The sequence below is a fragment of the Parasteatoda tepidariorum genome, chromosome 6, assembly GCF_043381705.1.
Source record: "Parasteatoda tepidariorum isolate YZ-2023 chromosome 6, CAS_Ptep_4.0, whole genome shotgun sequence".
In the NCBI taxonomy this organism is placed as follows: Eukaryota; Metazoa; Arthropoda; class Arachnida; order Araneae; family Theridiidae; genus Parasteatoda; species Parasteatoda tepidariorum.
The window spans coordinates 22,038,885-22,060,767 of NC_092209.1; the positions used below are offsets into that span (position 1 = coordinate 22,038,885).

Genomic DNA, 21,883 nt, shown 5'->3' on the forward strand with positions numbered 1-21,883 from the left:
GCACCGGCAATACCCAGGAGCCTTCAACAACTTGCCCTGAAACTACTTCAGAGACAACTCACTCTAACCCTGAATCGACGGAGCCATCTCCACCGGCCAAACCCACTTTCCTCCCGAGAAAACTTAAGTTTCTCGTGCGGGGACTTAATGTAGACCACCGTACCGATGATCTTCGGAGAGATATTGACGAAAATGGTCGACAACCCATCAAAATTGAGCAACTGAGAAAGAGGTGTGGTGACGGATACAAGCCCCTCCCCCTTTTTCTAGTGATACTGCAAGATTCCCCAGAACATCGGGACTTTATTAACACAAAGTTTCTTCTATCTCATCCTGTCCAAATAGAGAAATTTCATGGAGGGCGTTACGCCATACAATGTTACAAATGTCAAAAATTTGGACACACTCAAAAATCATGTTCAAATGAGCCAGCATGCATGAAATGCGCAGGAGCGCATTTCACTTACCAATGTATGAAGCCTCTCTCCCTTCCTGCCAGGTGCATAAACTGCCAAGGCGATCACCCGGCCTGCTTTACGGGCTGTGGTGCTAGGCCGAAAAGACACCAGCGCACCTTCACGAGGAAATCTCAAGATGCCCCCAGCAATGTAGCTAGATTCCTGAACATTCAGAACTCCAGGAACTGTTGAATGACGAGAAAATAGTCGTATCTCCTTGCTCCCAACCCAAAAGATGTAGATATGGAGCCCCACCATCATGCCTGATACACCTCACATGATTCCTTTCTTCATTTTTCCCTCATTTCAGATTCTATTTCGAGCCTACATCACATCTTTCCTATGTATGTTCCCGTCATGGGATATTTCAAGATGAATGGGAAAAGGGCCATTTAGGCCTCAGATGCCCAGCTCTACAACAACGAACGAAATAGATTACATGTTATCGAACTCACATTTTAGAGATAGATCAATTAAATTAATTTTCACTTATGTGTCTAAACATTAAGAAGAGAAAAACTTTTAATTAAAATAAATCCTTTGTCTAATCATTTAAATATTTAAACAAAACTAATTTATAATTATAAGTAAACAATTTAATTACCAATAAAACATAGCTGAGAAAATTTCATAAAATAAATAAAAAGTTTATAAATTTTTTTTAAAAAATTGTAAATGGTTATGGAGCAGAACCATTAATTTTAATTAATGAATATAGAATTGGAAACAAAGTCTCTGCTAAACAATAAAAAAAATTTAAATCGTTTAAGTAAACAACTTTTATTATAATAACCATTTCATTATTAAAGATTAAAAGTTATTGTGAAATTATTAATTTCAATTAGTGGGTGTGTAGGAAAAGAAGTTCACTATTCGAAATACATTAAATGAAAGTTATGAAAATATAGAATTGGTTATGAAGGTAATAATGTATAATTTCTTTTCTCTTAGCTTTATTACGACCTTTTAAAGAACGCTTGTAAACACAATTTAGTTAACAGATACAAAAGATTATGTCGACGCTATAACAAAAAAAAAAAAAAAAAAAAAAAAAAAAAAAAAAAAAAAAAAAAAAAAAAAAAATACACTTTATATTTCATTTAATGCAGAATTTGACATTAATATTTACCTTCACAAATTTATCATTTCTTTTTGTATTTGCAGTTGATTGCTTGATGGTTATAAACGTAAGCAGTGCACTGGCAATCTTTTGTCTTTCTAATAACAGCGTTACTTTTATTACGACTGCTGGGGTGGCACACATAGTCTTTTCTAAGAGGATAAGAAAAGCATAATTTAGTAACAAATTATTCAAATATGTACAGAAAAATTATAACACAGTTAAGGAACACGTACCGTTTTTTTGTCTCAGTTGGACGAGATCTGCGTGTAATCCATGATGTGCATGTATTAAAGCTGAATGCGTCAATCCAAGCTTGGATGTCATTAGATGATTTAATGGAAGAGCGGATTTCCCTAATTTTTGGTGATGATATTCGAGAATTTGTTTGAAAGATTAGCTTCCCTGATACTAAGAAATGTCGCATCCATATCTAACATGTTGAATGTTACGCGATACCGAAAACAAAACAAAAACATAAGCACACAGCTGTTTGGCAATTTGCGAGAACGCTCCTTTAACGCCAATAGAGATTTTCGCCAACCCTTTTATAATCTATGGTATGGTTTGGCATTGCGCCCCCTGGATAAGGGATTGGAGAAGGCTGAGGACTTCTTGATTTTTCAGGAGGTCTTGGAGTTCTTTAATGATGGAGATCAATCTGTGTGCAGAAGACGATGGGGTGGTCTTCTTCACTCTTAGACTCTTTCAACTGGGGCGGGCCTCGCACCCAGAGAAGTTGGAAGTATGATCTTTACTACAATTGCAACAGGTTGCAGGGGTGTCTTTAGTTTTCTTGCACTGTTAAGAATAGTGTCCTTCGACACACTTCATCCATTTGGGTTTGTCAAAGCAAGAATTCTGTGAGTGTCTGTTTTGGCTTGGCAGCGAAAACACTGTAGCGGCCGCAGGCCGCCATGAAAACCTCTATGCTGACCGGGAACTGCTTTATTCTTTCCGCATGGTAGATCTTTTCATGATTGGTCAGTTTAGGTAGGATCACTAGGAAAAGTGGCTCTTCTTGAACTGGACGATCTTATGCACTTCGATGCTCAATTTCCCCAATTCTAATTATATCTGGTTCAAAGTCTTTAGAGACCACGGAAGAGAACTTTCAGGAACTTTGTAGAATTCTTTTTCTCATCTTTAGTGGTAGAGGCTTTGATGTTGTTTTCCTCGGTGGTTTCCAACGGGGATGGTGGGGGTGACTCCGGCTGTGGAAGAGCATTGGAAGGAGAACAGCTGACTATGGGTTTTGGTGGGGAGGAGGCTTTAGTTTCCTTAGCTGATGTAGACTTTTTTACCGTATCTTCTTGGCTAGAGGTTCTTTTCTGGGGTTATTTGTGAACGCTGGTTCAGACGCCGAGGCTTCTTCATCAGGTTCAGTAGTCGGTTCTATACTGGGAGTGGCAGCAGCGGTGAAAGCGAGACGGAAAGGAGAAAAGGCTGGTAGTAAAACCATTTCAGTTATAGCTAGTTTTTGGGAGCAGTTTACTTATTCCTTCTTTAAACTATTCTACAATATCTATTTTATCTTGAAAAAGAAGCAGATTTATATATATGTTAAAATCTTAAAGAAATCTCGATAGTTACAGATATTTTATTTTTCTCGAAACAAATGCTATAATAAAATGTCTTTCATACCAGTTTTTCATATTTTCCATCTTGCTATATAATGGCTTTCAGCCATAAGTGGTAGTAATCTCAGTTAGTTTAACACTGGGCTCAGGAACGGGCACAGGCTCTTTCTAAGTTCATTTCAGGTGCTGATTCTTTCCTAGACATTAACCGGTTAACGCCCAGCGTCCTATATATAGGACAGTTCTTTTTTTCAAAGACATTCATTGTGGTGGGAAACTTTTTCCAGAATTTTCATTTATCTGGGTGAATTAAAAGATTCTCAGATACCATAATTTATTAAAGATCTCTTACTAGATCTAGAATTAAAAGGAGCAAGTGCTTTTTGAACTATCAAAGACTTTTAGAATGCCCTAACAGTAGAAAAACCAATTAGTTTCGATAATATATTATACCACCTTTTCCATAAAATCACTTCTTGTATCATTTCAATATATAAAGTCGGGACAAAACGGGTTAATTCCAGGAAATAATTTGTGTTGAATCGGCTAAGATTATTCGAGAGTCGGCTACATCAGTTGCAATAGCGTCATCTAGGGATGAAGAAACATCTCTAATCGATTCAAGACGACGGCCGGAAGGTGAAACCTTACCGCCGCGTGCAAACTTGTGGTAGGGCATTATTCGCTCTGAGCTAGACAAAAAACGTCCTTACTCAGTGAAGGCTTGAACTGATCTCAAAATAATGTATTTTATAAGTAAGTGAGAGAAAGTTGTCATACATATTTGAGTATTGAATCTTTGGTGGTAGACAAGTAAATAAGACAAACCAATTATATTCATAAATAAAAAAAATTTTAGACGTATATTTGCTACCACTTTTTTAATTTTATTAGATTTTGTATTAAATGGCCCTTTCGTAAACAAGTTTACTCTCACCATGGGCTAATCAGACCATCCATAAAATACCGTGTGGTGGCTTTCAGTTAAAGCTTCCAGTATAAGCTTGTTTCTTCATGAATTTTGAGCATAGTACAAATCAGTATAAGACGAATCGGTTGGTGGCGCTGCGCACCGAATACCGAGGTACCCTACATATCCAGCATTCGGTAAAAGGAGGCGTTGCTTAGCAAGCTGGAATTTTCACGAGTTGTGTTGTTGAACTTTTGTTGCAAAAAGTTTTTAGTGGTGGTTACTCAGAAATGAAAAAAATCGACATTTGTTTTATTTTCGTTATTACTTCTTTTAAATTTTCAAGGCCCGCAAAAACTTAGAGGTTGAGCTAACCGTGGGAGGTTTCCTTGCTCATAAAACGCAATTTGCTGGTTAATTATATCAAAATGTCATCCACGATGGCTATTTCATCATAATACTTGATCCGCGAAATCTCTTGTCTGTTGCAAATTTCGTAAAGCTGCTAAAATAAACCGAAATATTTGTTTAGAGTCCTCTATTATTTTATTTATGTATTTTTTTAAATGTTTCTGCCGCAACCTGAGTGATTGACATCTATTACATTTTGTATGTAGTGTGAAGCTCTGCCGTCTCAATTAGGATAAGGATACAGCCATGTGAGCTAATTATTTAAATAGATAGAACAAGAGTACTCAACTCAAATTACTGAGCCAGCACAGCCGTTCCTAAATGGTGTTTCACGGAACCCTAAGGTTTCGTAAAAGGGATTCCAAACGTAAGGACATATTTTTACTTCACAGTAAGGATTTTTTTCAATCTATATTTGTAATTATTAGATCTAATTAATAATATCTTATTTATATAATATTTTGGTTCTCTTTATGAAATAAAAAAATAGTTTTTCAAATTATTTTTCTAATGACAATATCTTCATTAAATTATGAAAACTGGGCTGCATTAATGAAGAACTGCATTAGTATTTCTTATCACTCTTTTTTTTAAAAAAAAAAAACTAAAGTCATCAATAACGGAATATGTTTTCTTAGTAGCCATTTTCATTCTTTGTTAACGTTCTTTCAGCTGTCATTTCAACAAAAACCATAATACAGCTTATTTATTTCAATTTTAACCAAAAGCTATTTTAATATTTATTAGAGACAATAGAGGAGCATTAATTGATTGAGAAATTGCAAGTATTTGATAGTTTCGCATTTCTTAAATGAAATATTCGCTGTCGGAAAAGGCATGAAAAGTAGAAGTTTAAGTGAACAAAGTCTAAAAAAATTTTTTGAAATATCAAAAGGGCTCATCTAAACCTGAATAAATAATTCTTAAATATTCCTTTATATTTAATGCAAGCAATTTCTTATTCAAAACCATTTTGAACATAGGTTTAAATTATGTTCTCCAGAAAAGTTCGTCTCCTTAACCCGTTTTGTCCCAAATTTATAAATTGAAATGATACAAAAAGTGGCGTTATGGAAAAAGTGGTATAATATATTATCGACATTAATTGGTTTTTCTACTGTTAAGGCATTCAAAAAGTCTCTGATAGATCAAAAAGTACTTGTTCCTTAGAATTCTAGATCTAATCAGAAATAACTAAATCGTTGTGGTATCTGAGAATCCTTTAATTCACTCAGATAAAAAAAAATACTGAAAAAAGTTTCCCACCACAATGAATGTCTTTGAAAAAATGAACTGTCCTAAATATATGACGCTGGGCGTTAACCGGTTAAAGCAGCGAAATTGTCTCTAAATTTAAAAAAAAGAAAAAAATTGTAGTCACGATAATTAAAAAAAGTAGTTTATTTGTAACGAAGTAGTTGTTGTAGTAAATTACGAAAGTAATGTATAATGTAGTCTTTCCGACTACTGGCAAAACTGTAGGCACAATTTGAAAGATCATGCTTGAAGCTTTTTGAATTGATGTCATTCTTACCCATGCAAAATTCGGATAGATCAAAACGAAGAGAGGAAACTAATAAATAATTTTCCAGCTTTAATACCAGTAATTTTGAAATCTTTCTGTAGTTTATCGACGGTAAGAACTCTCTCCGGCTCAAAGACTGAAGCCATTTGCTGCGATGGAAACAAGAATATCGCATTTCAGGGAGGGGGACTTCTCTTCACTTTGGGGCTAACACAATAAATTGGGAAAAAAGATTACCTTTGTCTTGCATCCCCGAGCTAAATTGTCCAAAACAGTGACCCCACATCCTTACTTGAAACAGTTATATTTCTTCTCCATAGTCACAGCCAAGGGTCCAGACGAATGCTTAGGGGAGTTCTTACTTAAGACAGACTATATAAGATATGTTATAATGCATTTTTAGTAACAGAGATATAGAAAAAATAAAGCTTGTAATTTCATACCTTCCTTTTGAATGATACAAATTTTGCATGGGTATAAAGGGTCACTATTTCAAAAAGCTTCGAGCATGATCTTTTAAATAGTACTAATAAATAGTACAGTTTTGTACTATTCATTAGTACTATTTAAAAGATCATACTCGAAGCTTTAAATAGTACAGCTAATAAATAGTACAATAGTAATAAATAGTACAGTTTTGCCATGTTAAATCTTCCAAAACATTTGCTGCTAAAAGACAGATTGTTTACATGGAGTTAGTATAAAAGTATGCCGGCCGGATGGCCGAGCGGTCAGCGGGCCTGACCGCAAAGCAAATGTCTGCGGGATCAAATCCCGCTCAGAGCATAGCTATTTCTCGCTGTGTATTGTTTTCTGTTGAGTGTGATAAGTGAATATGACCCACCCTATGAACGAGTATCTGTGGCACTGTAGCCGGGGTAACGTACTCACCTCTGACTCAGGTTCACAGGTAAATGAGCAACAATTCCCATATCTTTCGAAGTGAAGAACGAAAGTTCAGTACCTGCTATTAAAATATGGTGTTTCCTTAGTTTACTCCAATCCCTGTAGAACAGTGTTTCCCAAACTTACGACATTTGTGTACCCCTTCTAAATTTTTCGTAACGCTGTGTACCATAATAAAAAAATGAATAAATTTTTTACTATAAAAAAATTGCACAAAAGTTAAAAATCACAACTGGCTGTTGACATCACTCATTGTTAACTGTTAACTCTGTAAAAAACAGCCAATAGAAAAATACATAATCATAAATTTTCATGGCTAGCTTTGTTTTTGAATAAAATTTTTTGAAATTAATTGTTTGTTGCAAGATATTTCGCATAAGAACGCGTACCCCCGCTGAACTGTTCCCGTACCCCTGGGGGTACGCGTACCACACTTTGGGAAACACTGCTGTAGAACAAAGGTTTACGGGGGACACAAAACTAAGGCGATATCAGAACTGTTCAGTGAGCTCAGACTTAGAAATGCTTTAAGAGAAGGGAGTATATATAGTGTATCGATAGTATAAATCATGGAGAAGAGTCCTCTAGTCCAGTGTTTCTCAACCCCCGGTCCGCTGATCGGTGCCGGTCCGTGGATCAAATGGTACCGGGCCGCCAATTTCATTGAAACTGAATTTAAATTCCTAGGTTTATACCCCAAAATAAAGATATCTGTGTTCCATTAAATTTCATTTATTTAAAAAAAGGGGCCCCCGAAGGTAGTTACATAAAGTTTTTTATGTTTTTAATGTATCATTGTCTCCGATTACCCCCAGATGGATCCGTCTCATTGCAAAGAAACAAGATCTGGGTTCTCATAGATTTAACGTTCTAGTAAGTTAAAATGTAAATCCCTTTATATTTATTCTTTGGTATAACTGAATTTTATTTTGAAGACATGTTTAAATACAATTGAATTAAATTAATAATACAAAATAATCTAAAATATAAACAATCAACGTCCCCCTTCCAGCGTACCGCGGTTAAATTATCAAGTGTTGACAGGTCCGCTGTGATAAAAAGGTTAGGGAACACTGCTCTAGTCCATCTGTTCTAAATTTTTTTCGACGGTGGAACTCAATATAATCGACCTTCTTTCAATGGTACCCAGACATTATAACGAAAGTTAACCNTACTATAAAATAAATGAAATTTTATTTTACAATTAAAAGTATACGTGATATATATTAGAGATAGGTGTAAGATGCAACAAAAAAAAAACTTCAGCCACACAGACTTAACCAGAAAATTAGGAAAAATCATCAAAGCAAAGCCATTTTTGGCTCATTACCTTAAGTTTTGATTCAATAAGTTGTTTCACTTTAATAAGTTATTAAATATGTCGAAATGTATTTTGTTTTCTATGTGTTTGTGCGCTTTCCTTTCAAACAGTTAATCAATTTTTTTTTAAATAATATTTTCTCTTGAATATTCTCACGCCACCCCTCTAGTGTGCTCGCGCCCCCCTAGGGGGCGCGTCCCACAGGTTGAGAATCACTGCAGTACGGTATATTTAACATCGTTTTAATATGAAGAATCTTAAATTAATTTTTATGACAGGCAGTTAAATTTGTAGTCCATGTGCTATATCTAGTCTAGGTTTAAATTTGTTTTTGGTGTTTATGCATAAGCTGAAAATGAATAGAATATGCCAAATTACGGATAACTTCAAAATGAAACTTAACGGCTATAAACATTGAAAATGGTTATTAGGAAAACATACTTCTTTATTAAAGAATTTTAATATTTTGTTTTGATTTCAAAATCGCGACAAGAAATACTAATGCAATATATTATAAATGCTCTCTCTTTCACTATATTGCTATTAGAAATATTATGTGCCGGGATAGCCTGGTCGGTAGGGAGCTGGGCCCATGTCCGAGAGTTCGTGGGTTCGAACCCCGCCTGCCGAAGACCCCCGTGTTGTAAAGTGACTGATGCACGTTAAATCTGTCGAGTCGCAAAAGTCCTCCATGTTCCCATAACAAATCAACACCTCTGGGGGTACTGGATTGGAGATCAATTGTTCTCTGATTCAGGTCAAAATTACGATCTGTGGATAAATGAATGGATGTATGAATGGGTCAGCCCTATAAACGGGTGCGAAGTATGATGTGGCAGAAGTTGAATTCTTGGCCATAGATGGCGCCACTGAAGAACAAGGAACGCACCCTCTGCCTTAAATTTGCTTGGTTTCACCAAGCAGGCTTGCTAGTGTGGCAAGTGGCATTAGAAGCAACAACAACAGAAATATTATATTTTCTTTTGAAAAAAAGACATTTTTTTTCCTTGGTCACTCATAAAATAATTTCGTAAATTCCAACAAATTAATACAAAAATAATAAATTATGAAACATAGATTGTATTTAAATATAATGAGAGATTTCAAAACTCAACTCTGGTTAAATGTCGCGGAACCCTAGAGTTTCGCGGAATACCATAAAAAAATCGCAGCACTAGTCTTTTAAAAAATAAATTAGTTATTGACTTAAATTAGGAATCAAATAACTGAAAAAATTATAAGTAATATCTAATTTGTAACTTATAATTAAAATTATACGTATTATCTACTAAAGGTTTATGTTCTAAAAAAAAATAAATCTTATTTTTTCCTAATACTTAAAGGAAACACTTGTTTCTCTTGCCAAAGTAACGCCTACTTATTTTCACCTGTGCTACTTTTAATAATTCAAAATATATGAAACTTATGAAATTTTAATTTTTTCTAAAATGTAATAAAAATTTTCAAAGACTCTAACAATTCGATAATAATTTTATATTTTTCGTAAATTTCAACCATAAGGACATAAAAGAATATTGTTCGTTTATTTTTAGATTATCCAGCTTATAGACTATACAACGATGAATGCTTCTGTTCTGCTTACATAGAAGTATAATTAATAGTTTACAGGCTTGATGGTACGAAAAAGATTACAAATGTATTTAACACGAAATCTAGTTTGAAAAAAATTTAGCTTTAAAATAAATAAAAAGGCTGATTTATTTCTACCGTTATTATATATAAGGTAATGTTTATATAATATTCTTAATCGAAAATAAGCTTAAGCTTAACTCGTTCACAAGTTTATATGAAGTAGTAGTTTAAGCTCTGCTGTCGTAATTACACTCATGTCCATAAATTAAGGATAATTCAGAATCACACGGAAATCAAACTCTAAAATTAAAATTTTACCTGTAGAATTATCACACACATCCTGAAGAAGAGTATGCAAATTACAGGAAACCACTAGATGACGCTTTTAGTACGTCACAATGACGAGAGTGTAAAAGAGGGGTATATAAGGAATGGTGGCAAAGAAGTAAAATTGTTCACAAGCGCTTTAAAAGCCTTTCAGTGCAATAACCGCATAGTTATGGCACATAGGAAGCATTTGGATGATTTTTTACGTGGCAGAATCATCGGACGGTTGGAATGTGGACGTACCCAGCTGGAAGTGTCCGAGGAACTTGGAATCACCCAGCGTGTCATCTCCAGGCTTTGGCAACGATTCCAAGATGATGGTAATGTGAGTCGACGTTACAGCACAGGACGCCCCCAAGTTACAACACCGAATGAAGACCGGTATTTGGCAGTTACTGCCAAAAGAAACAGACGGAGCACAGCATCAGACCTGTCTCGTCAGCTCTCTTCAGCTACCAGTACGACAGTTTCAAGGCAGACCGTGTACAGACGCTTAGGGCACATTGGTCTATATGCTCGTAGGCCTATCAGATGTGTTCCACTTACAGCAACTCACTGTCGCCTGCGATTAGCCTGAAGTAGAGAGCATGCATTGTGGACACCGCAACAGTGGTCTTGTGTGATGTTTTCCGACGAGTCCAGGTTTAGTTTGCAGTCTGAATCTCGCCGGACTTTCATATGGAGAGCACCAGGTACCCGTTACCACCAAGACAACACCATTGAACGACACCGTTACGGTGGTGCAGGATGGCTCGTTTGGGAAGGAATTATTCTTGGGTCTAGAACTGACCTGCATGTTCAGAGTGTAGCGATGACAGGCCACATCCATAGGGATGTCATTCTGGAACAACATGGACGTTTGTTTCGGGGCGCCATGGGAGCTGAATTTCTGTTTAAGGACGACTACGCCCGTCCTCACCGTGCAAACATTGTAGACGAATGCCTTCAATCGGAGGATATCACCAGTCTGGATTGGCCAGCATGCTCACCGGACTTGAATCCATTAGAGCATGTGTGGGATATGCTTGGTCGACGAATTGCAGCCCGTCAACCTCCTCCCACCTGTCTCCCGAACTTTCGGAGGGCATTGCTTGATCAGTAGTGTAATATTCCCCAAGATCATATTGATAATTTGATACTCAGCATGCCTAGGCGTTGTACGGCCTGTATTGCAACGTCCGGGAGACATACTCCGTATTAACCATCATACTAACCATGTTATACTGTTTTTTGTAAATAGGTTCTTTTTTGAAATTTGCTCCAGGGAGTAAAAATCGCAATTTTTATTANATAAATAAAAAGGCTGATTTATTTCTACCGTTATTATATATAAGGTAATGTTTATATAAAATTCTTAATCGAAAATAAGCTTTGCTTAACTCGATCACAAGTTTATAAAGTATTAGTTTAAGCTCTGCTGTCGTAATTACGTTATGACCGTGTGAGCGAGCAACACTGAAATTAAATCCTCGATATGTGATGTTTTTTAAGGGCTCCCGCCCGACCCGCAGTCTCGGAAAGCACTCCTTCATTCAGACATGGATAGCGACAGTTGCGTGAGGGTATTGTATTGAGGCAAAGGGGTCAAGTAGAGAATTTAAGAAATGTTGTTACCTGTTTTGTCATTGCTTTTCTTTTACACTTACGCATATTATATCGCAAGCATCACTATTTCATATCATGAAAGATAATACATATATAGTTTTTTTTTTTTTTTTTTTTGTATAATGTGACTTCAATTATTAATATTACTGAAGAGTTTAAAAGTTATTTACCATTCATTATTTTAATTGAATACTTTAAGTGAATATAATTTTTTTTTGTATAATCATGTCCTATTGAAGAAAAAGGTAACATATAAAAGCTGAAATTATAGAAAAAATTAACTATACATAACGTAACTGCCATATTTCTCAATAAAGGAGATTCGTGCGCATGATAATCGCCTTATAATAATATAGTCATACTAGCTTACCCGGCAAACGTTGTTTTGCCATATGAATTATTTCTAGAGTATGGAAATATATCTTATTGATTGTAAGTGTGTGCGTATGTGGTATATGAGTGGAAGAGGCATGGAGCGCTGTGAACGATGACGGAATGTGAAAATAACAACACAACAAATAATATTTTTTTTAATTTATTGTAACTTTTTTTTAATAAATTATATATACAACGAATTCTGAAATTATTAGTCAACAATATTAATCTCTTAGTGCAATGTAGTGTTAGTGTACAATATTTTTTGTCATTCCATCTTTAGCTAACACAAATAAACTAGATGGTTTGCCCACTCGAGAGCATGCCACGTATAATTGTCCGTGTGAAAAACATGGTGTGCTCAAATCAAAACCTCAAACAGACATTGTTTGGCCTTGAAATTCATTAATTGTTATCGTAATGGGGAACTGAATGCGTTTAAATCTATGGTATAATAGGGATTCGTGGAAGTAATATACTTTCACCCAATTAAAATAATGACTTCGATACGTTGTTCATTAATTTTTCAACGACTAATCGTGTGCTGTTGCACAGCAGTGGTGGGTTCAAATTAAGAAGCAAAATAACGGGAGATCCAACTTTCCCCTGGCGGGGATAGTTGATCAAGTGTTAATTGATCAGCAATCGACCGGAGTTAAAAAAATATAAAATGCCATTGAAAAGTAGGGGTTGGTGGTAGGAGGGTCAAAATTAAGGACTGAATGTATTTTTTAATGCCACACCATAAAAAAATAGCAAAAAAAAATTTCTCCAAAATTTTTTTTTTTTATAAACCTATTTTCAGACCTACTGAATATACATATAAAATTTCATCAAAATCGGTCAAGCCGTCTCTAAGGAGTATAAACACTAAAACTGTGACATGAGATTTTTATATATAAGATAGAGAGCATCGAAAATAAAACAGGCATAAGCACGTTTTCAAGAACGATTTTAAGCATCAAGTGTTAGTAAAATTCAATGTAACACCTATTTTTTGCCATGAGTTCGACCATCGCCTCCTACATCAGAAAGCCTCCACACGGTCTTTCATAAGTAGTCCGCGCAGACTATTTAAAAAGTGAGCCAGTTGTGCGCATGTACCCAAAACATTTTATAAAAGTAATTGAGAGAAATTTATCATATATAATTGAGAATTGAATCTGTAGTGGTTGACAAGTGAATGAGGCAAACCAATGATATTCATAAATAAAACTAATTTTTAGTCATATATTTGCTACCACTTTCTTATTTCAGCTAGATTTTGTATTCAAATACACGTTCGGAAAGTGAATATTCTTCATTGTGGTCTGATCGGACTACTAATAAAATACCGTGTGGGGCCTTTTAGTTATAGGAGGCGTTAATTCGACTCGGATTCTAGTAACTTAATGAAACTTAAGATAATAAATTTTTATCAAGTTAATTTAATTAATTAAATTATTTTTAGTTTCTTAGTATTTAATATTTATCCTTTATTTATTTTTAACTAGTAAATAATTATTAGAATTACTGAAATTGTTATTGCATTAAATAAAAACGCCTTCTACATGGTTATTCCTCGATGATTTCTCTTAAACTGCATTTTAAGAATTCTTGTCAAGATCATGAAAAGAATTCTTGTCTTGTCAAGTATATACAGACTGTTTTTCGAAAATTAGCACTCTTAACCCTTTCGTACCGGACGGGACATGTGCTGTCCCAGTCTGGTAAATTTTTGATATTACGGCTGGGACAACATATGTCCCAGTTACTGAAGAATAACTAGGACGGAAAATAACGCCCACTTTGGTCTCCAAACCGATTTTAAGGCTGTCTCATCGTCCATAAATTTTTCATGTCAATCGTTCCCGATGTAATCCANCATATGTCCCAGTTACTGAAAAATATCTAGGACAGGAAATAACGCCCACTTTGGTCTCCAAACCGATTTTAAGGCTGTCTCATCGTCCATAAATTTTTCATGTCAATCGTTCCCGATCTAATCCAGGGGTGAAAGCGAGACGGAAAGGCTGGTAGTAAAACCATTTCAGTTATTGCTAGTTTTTGGGAGGAGTTTACTTATTCTTTTTTTAAATTAATCAACAATATCTACTTTATCTTGGAAAGGAAGCAGTTTTTTATATATGCTGAAATTATAAAGGAAATCTTGATAGTTGCAGATATTTTATTTTTTTCGAAAAAAATGCTGGAATTAAATATCTTACATGCCAGTTTTTTCTCTTTTCCGTCTTGCTATCTAAGGGCTTTCATCCATACAGTTGAATCTATTTTGTAAATAATTTTTCATTGTTTCTTTTTTAATTTTTCACTTGTACTTATAATATGTTCAATTGCGATATACCTACGTACTTAACCCAGATTATATACTGTTTTTCTTTATTTTAATATACTGTCATTAGTGACTAGGCACCCCCCTTTTTCCGCCCCACCCATTTTTATTTCAATGCGATGAAAGAGCAGATATCCCCTAGGGGATAGGCACTCTGTAAAATATGATTAGTTAGTAGTTAGTTAGTTGAATCTAGGTCAACAGATCCCAATATTATTCGGCTACGGTATCCTAGATAATTCCCCTTCTTTCAGCAGAGCCTCCGACTTTATAAATAAAGTTTTTTAAGGTAATATTGATCATTATAGCCTATTAAAGACTATTTTTAAAACTTTTAACAAGAGGAAGGAAGAGTTTTCATCGTTTTATCATTAATATCCATAAGTTAAATTTCCATTTCTTGTGCTATATTTAGTCTAACTAAGAATTCGTTTATAATGTTTAAGTTGAAAATAAAAAATTTGAAATAAATAAGTTAAAACAAAACGAATTACGGTTTACTTCGAATTGAAAATTTAGAAAAACTGCTACAAACGTTGAAAATGGTTATAAAGGAAACATATTTTTTTATTGAAGAAGATAATTATTTTGATCAAAAAAGCGTGTTGAGGAATACTAATGCAATATTTTATCAATGCCTGTCCTTTTCATAATTTATTCATTATATTATTATTAGAAATATTATATTTTCTTTAAAAAAATGCTATTTTTATTTTATTGGTATATTCTCAGAATTAATTTCATGATGGCAACCGAAATGTTAAATAAATTATAGATTGTATCTAAATACTATCTGAAGTTTTGAAACTCATCACTGGCTATAAAAAGTACTAATTCGTGGAACCCCTGTAACTCTTAACGGAACCCTAGGGTTCCACGGAACACCATTAGAAACCACTTTTTTTTACCCTTGTATTCTAGGGTGCAGAAGCAGAATTTTCCAGTTCAATGGTCAGCTGAATGTGGCTAAAAAAATACCAATTAGCGGAACCCCTGCAATTCTTAACGGAACCCTAGGGTTCCATGGAGCACCAATTGGGAACCACTTTTTTGAACCTTGTACTCTAAGCTGCAGAAGCTGAATGTTATAGTTGGGTGGCTATAAAAGTACTGCCTCGTGTAACCGCTGTAACTTCTCCACGGAACCATAGGGCTTTATGGAACACTAATTGGGGACCGTTAATCTAAATCTCGGGCTCTAGCTATTCACCAGGCGGTGCTATTCACCAGAAAAAGGACCTACAAGAAGGATGTTATCATTGATAACAACTTCTCTTTCAAATGGGAATCGAAGGCCACGTTCTTAGGTGTCATTATAGATAAAACCCTGACATTCAAATATCATTTTAAAAACATTAAGAGTAAATTCATTGCAGCAAAATGTGCACTTTATCCTATTTTAAAAAAGAACTCTCCCCTCAGCACTAATAACAAGATTCTAATTTTTAAAATGCTTCTCACCCCCCTGTTAACATATGCAGCACCCGCCTTCGGGGGGCTACAAAGACAAATCTTAAATTCTTACAGAGTGCTTATAATAAAACCCTCCGCAATATCACAAATTCACCATGGTATTTCAGGAACAAAAAAATCCGTAATGACACCTGTACGCCTAGTCTTCTTGACTTATACAAAAATAGATCTCTTAAATTCTTTCTTATGAGCACTAGACACTCCAATCCCCTTATTTGGTCTTCCTCTAACTACGACCCAGATGACCCTAAGTGCAGGAGACGGCGTAAGGCCATTCTCCATCACTATAAAAATCTTCAAGGCATCGTTTGAGTCATATTGCTGATTGTTCTATCCCACTGACTGGCTCCTCATGTCCTCTTTCATCATTACCCTTTCCCACCTTCTTGGGTAGGCCCAATAAAGAACTCATGTTTTTAATATTATTTGCTCATTGGTTCCTTTAAAAAATGTAAGCATTTTTCTTCCAAAATTGTGCCAACTTCTAACAGCGGTTGTTGCTTTATCTTTGGTCTTTATTTCCAATTCAAGTTTAATTTGAGTTTAGTACCAGACCAAGATAAGTCGCCAATGGCAGTTTTTGGATATAGTCATTGGCGAAAGTTATTTCTAGACTTTTGACAATTTTTAAAAAAATTTTTTCTTATGGTTACATAATAGGATATTCAGACATTATTTTCTTTCTGTGAGAGCATCAATTTTAAATTTCAAAAACTTTGTCTTGCAGTTAAAAAATTGACAAGCATTGGTTTTTGGAATCAATATAATGAATCCATGCATAAAGCAAAAACGAAACTCAAAATGCGAAGAAAATAAATTTGATGCAGAAGTCAATAAATAGTAACTTTTTTTTAATTACTGCAATTTTTAAAGCAGTTGATTAAAATATAACTGTTTAATAAAAATTAAATGCATTACTAAACTCACATATACTTATCATTAAAATTGAAATTTTTTTCCATGGTTTGTCTTTATTCAATTAATGCTTGAATAAATAGTTTTTTTTTTCTTTTACTAATTATAATTCAGAAGCTATGCCAAATATAATATGCCAAATTCACACTAACAATACATGTTCTATCCAAAATTCGAAAATGTAAAATATTTATTGTCAGTAAGCAGTTTCTTACTTGACATATTGGCTGAGAAATATGTGATGTCTTTTCCACTGATTTCTAGTTTTCTCTGCACTGCACATAAGTTTTATTTTTAAAAAAAAAGAAAGAGAAAAAAAAACACTGATATAGTATATTTATTAACTCTCTCGCTTTAAACTGTTGAATTTAAATATCAGCATAAGATGGTTATTAAAATTGGGTAAAAAAAATTTAGAAATAATTTTCACTTGATAAATTAGAACTCACTCATAGATTCACTGTCTTCGGACTCACTCTCTGAATGCATCATAACTGTTTTGACATTCAACGGGAACACCAATAAAATTGAAATTGCAGAAAACGATTTTAATTTCAATTCAATACGAAAAATCTCACTGCGAAAATTATTAAGAAAGTGGAACTATCGAAAAGATTAAGCGCTTCCTCGTACTACCAATTCCATGACCAATTACTACTACTTCGGCAAAATATTTCATACAGTGGTATACAATTAAAAACTAAAGCTTTCAGAATTTTTAATAAAAATTTTGCCAACATTTCAAAAGTCTTAACATTGGAGATCTGGAACAAAGACTCATTTAAACGTTGAAATAACTTTAAATAAATATTTACAAAATAAAGAATAATATGTAAAAACATGAACTGTTCCACTAGAAAGAAATTTTCTCAAATAGTGTATTAAGTTGGAAGGCCTGCCCTGTATAAATGAAGCGCAGGCCTAACAAGAATCTCCTTTGGGAAGGGAGGGTCCATTTTTATTCTGCAGGGCTGCCAGCTCTCTGCAAAAATGTCAACAAATTCGTAGCAAATTAAATAGCAAAACTTGTAGAATTAGGACATTTATGCCTACTCCTTACAGTAACCAGAAAATTAATACAATTAAGTTGCATTTCTTAATAAGGTTACACTTTGAATTTTGAATATGTAGTGGGGAAAAAATTACATAAAATGAAAAAAAAAATTAGCAAAAAATATTTTGAATTTCGTTACCACTAGAAAATATTATTTTTACAAAGCGGAGCAAGTTGGCATCGCTGATTCTGAACAAATCACCAAGTTTCTCAGTCTTCAGAACTTTCTGTATGTTGCCCTAAGTTTATGCCGACCAACTACTACTTATTTCGCAAAATATTTCATATAGTAATATACTTTTAAAAACCAAAACTTTCAGAATATTTTGACAACATTTTTTATGCCACACCAAGAGATAGCTAGAACAATGTTGTGGGGCATCTGAACTTTTAAATCATTATTATGTAATGGTCTCGAAAATAAGTTTATATGAATAACAAAATAATACATTAAAACATTAACGTAGCTGCCACTAGTATAATTTTTTACAAAAAGTGTTGAAATTTGGCAGCCCTGTAAGTCTATTGTAACAGCTGAAACCTCTCGTCTTGAAAGCTGTGATCACTTTTTGAATAGCCCAAAAAAGTTATAATTATAGGCATTTCCGATTATCTTGCTGAACATTCGCCACTGTTAAATTTTTCCAGTATCTGAGTCAATGTTATTGAAGCGAATATAATGGCCCATGCACCTTACAACATTCACTTATTTAATGAAATTTGGATTTAAATGCATAAAGAGTTACTTTGTTGTTGTTTAAGGTCATTAAGGGTGCGACTGTTTGTATTTTCGAGTGGCTCATTTCTGGCCAAGAAGAGTTCTGCCACGCCTATGCGTTACACTCGCTTATAAGGTGGACCCATTCATATATTCATTCATTCATCCACAAGTCATAATTTTGATCTGAAGCAGAGAAGGATCAATCTCTGATTCAGTGTCCCCAGTGCTATTATGGGATCATGGAGGACTTTGTGACTTGGCAGATTTAATGTGCACTATTCGGCCGGAAGGATTCAAAATATTGTTAACACGAACGTGAGTCCAGCGCCCTGAAAACCAGGCTGCCCTGCCCAATAGTAACATTTTCTCGCACTTTTAAACTTAGGGTATTGTTTATTTGTAAAGACAACCTAAGACGTCGAAAACATGCAGAGATGTTGACACATCTATTGACATAGATTGCAGCTTTTCTATGATGCACATCTTTGCATATCAAATTAATCTACCTCTTACAGTCTGAAACTATTCCTCCCCATTTTTATTATTTTTTAACAGAAAACTCAAAACTATAGAAAAAATATTGTAGTTGCACAGCAACATTTTATGAGACTACATTTACTCGCCAGCCAGGAGTGAAAATTTCGCACCCTCCTACAGGCAACAATATTTAGTTTTTAAACTAGACAGTTTTATGTTCAAGGTACAGTAAAATTTTAAAATTAAGTTTAGAGCTAGATTTAAATAAAAAAAATTAAAAATTGTCTGCTAGCTTAAAGTAAATTGGTTACTGCATTAGTTACCGGCTGTTAAAATAAAATTTTAAAAAAATTTAAAAATTTAAAAAAAAAACGAAGGCAACCACTTTGTTTGTAAACGAAGAAAATAAAAAAACTAAAATATACATGAAACAATCAGGAGAAATGCCTTTACAATAATCAATAAAATTAATTAAATTAAAACTATAGTTTATTTCAATCAGTGTGATAGGAGTTTTTATCGAAGCTACATTAAAATTACTTAATGTTTAACAATTGTTAGTCATTTGTTTTTCTACTATGTATTTTAACTGAGATAAGACACTATCGTCAAATCACAAAGATTGCAAATATGAAAAATAAATATAATAAATTTTTCTACCTATTTTATATACAACGAAACCCTTGAAATTGAAAAAAAATTCACGTAAATTAAAATCCGTTGAAAAATTGGGAATAAGCATTTATTTATAATTTTTTATTATACTTTAATTTTAAAAAAGACTTATCGAGAAAATATTAAAGTTGTATTGTTTTCAGTACTATTATTTTGTATTTTACATTGCTAAAAACTGAATACAATTGAAAAAAATTTGTCTGTACTTTTTAATATTTCCATCGTAAATAAAAAAATATTAGTTTTTTACATTTCATGCAATCTAACATTTAAGGTTCTTACTAAAGTATTTATAATTGATATTGAAATAACGCAGGAATTTTTAAAATTAATAGAATTCTCATAACATTTTTCTGATCCATTAGAACATGATAGAAGATTCGTCTATTCTCTCTTTAATATATTTATTTAATATATTTATTTAATATATTTATTTAATATATTTATTTAAAATATTTATTTAATATATTGTTTTAATATATTTTTTAATGTATAATTATTTAAATTATTTTTATGCAATGATAGACATAATAAATTATCTTTTCTAACAGCCTGAGAGCTGTTTTAGGAAACTAAGGAAATTTCCTAGAAGTTTAGAGGTATATGCACTCCGAGTTCTGTAAAATGCGTAACTAACGTAAGCATTAAATCTTTAAAAATGCATAATGCAATAATTTTAAACAATAATTACCAATCATAAAATAATGTGGTTACAAAACATTAAGCTGAAGAAATTGAAATTTCATAGGGTTGCCTTTTGAAGATGCAGAGGGGATATAGAAAGAGTTAAAAAGCGATAAATCGTTGTTTTGCAACAAAAACTGCAATATCTTCTTATCTATGCAATATCACATTTAATGAAACTAGCAAAACAAAGAAGCAAATATTTAACACGTTGAATGCCACCCTAATTTTGCAAGGCTCGCTCGTCTGGCTAAACGGTAAGTAACTTGAAACTAAATTTGAAAATATTAGACATTATTTTGTTAGTTTATTAAGGTTTAGTATGAGATATCTGCAAGTTCGTTGAAGTGGAACCTGGCGTCTGAAGCCATTACGGCCCTTTTCCCATTCATCCTGAAATTAGTGTAAGAAACATGCGTGACAAAAATAAAGTTTGGGGACAAAATGAAGTTAGTGTTTGAAATAACAGTTCGTTCGTTCGTTCGTTGTTGTAGAACTGGGCATCTGAGGCCTAAATGGCCCTTTTCCCATTTATCTTGAAATATCCCATGGCGGGAACATACATAGGAAAGATGTGATGTAGGCTCGGAATAGAACCAGAAATGAGGTAAAAATGAAGAAAGGAATCATGTGAGGTGTAGCAGGCATGATGGTGGGGCTCCATATCTACATCTTTTGGGTTGGGAGCAAGGAGATGAGTAGAGCGACTATTTTCTCGTCATTCAACAGTTCCTGGAGTTCTTTGAGAATGTTCAGGAATCTAGCTACATTGCTGGGGGCATCTTGAGGTTTCCTCGTGAAGGTGCGCTGGTGTCTTTTCGGCCTAGCACCACAGCCCGTAAAGCAGGCCGGGTGATCGCCTTGGCAGTTTATGCACCTGGCAGGAAGGGAGAGAGGCTTCATACATTGGTAAGTGAAATGCGCTCCTGCGCATTTCATGCATGCTGGCTCATTTGAACATGATTTTTGAGTGTGTCCAAATTTTTGACATTTGTAACATTGTATGGCGTAACGCCCTCCATGAAATTTCTCTATTTGGACAGGATGAGATAGAAGAAACTTTGTGTTAATAAAGTCCCGATGTTCTGGGGAATCTTGCAGTATCACTAGAAAAAGGGGGAGGGGCTTGTATCCGTCACCACACCTCTTTCTCAGTTGCTCAATTTTGATGGGTTGTCGACCATTTTCGTCAATATCTCTCCGAAGATCATCGGTACGGTGGTCTATAGTAAGTCCCCGCACGAGAAACTTAAGTTTTCTCGGGAGGAAAGTGTGTTTGGCCGGTGGAGATGGCTCCGTCGATTCAGGGTTAGAGTGAGTTGTCTCTGACGTAGTTTCAGGGCAAGTTGTTGAAGGCTCCTGGGTATTGCCGGTGCTATGGCTTTTCTTCCTTTTCTCTTTCAGTCTTTTGGGAGAAGAAG

At 34.2% G+C, this 21,883-nt stretch overlaps 1 protein-coding gene across 2 annotated transcripts in view; it reads left to right on the forward strand.

Annotated features, from left to right (window-relative positions):
* LOC107441742 (sialin) overlaps positions 1 to 16,361 on the forward strand; it is a 91,664-nt gene extending 75,303 nt beyond the window's left edge. For both annotated transcript variants that reach the window (XM_071182091.1, XM_071182090.1), the window contains exon 13: positions 16,331 to 16,361. The gene's annotated coding sequence lies outside the window, so the exon portion shown is untranslated. The remainder of the gene's footprint in view (positions 1 to 16,330) is intronic.
* The last annotated feature ends 5,522 nt before the right edge of the window (positions 16,362 to 21,883 follow it).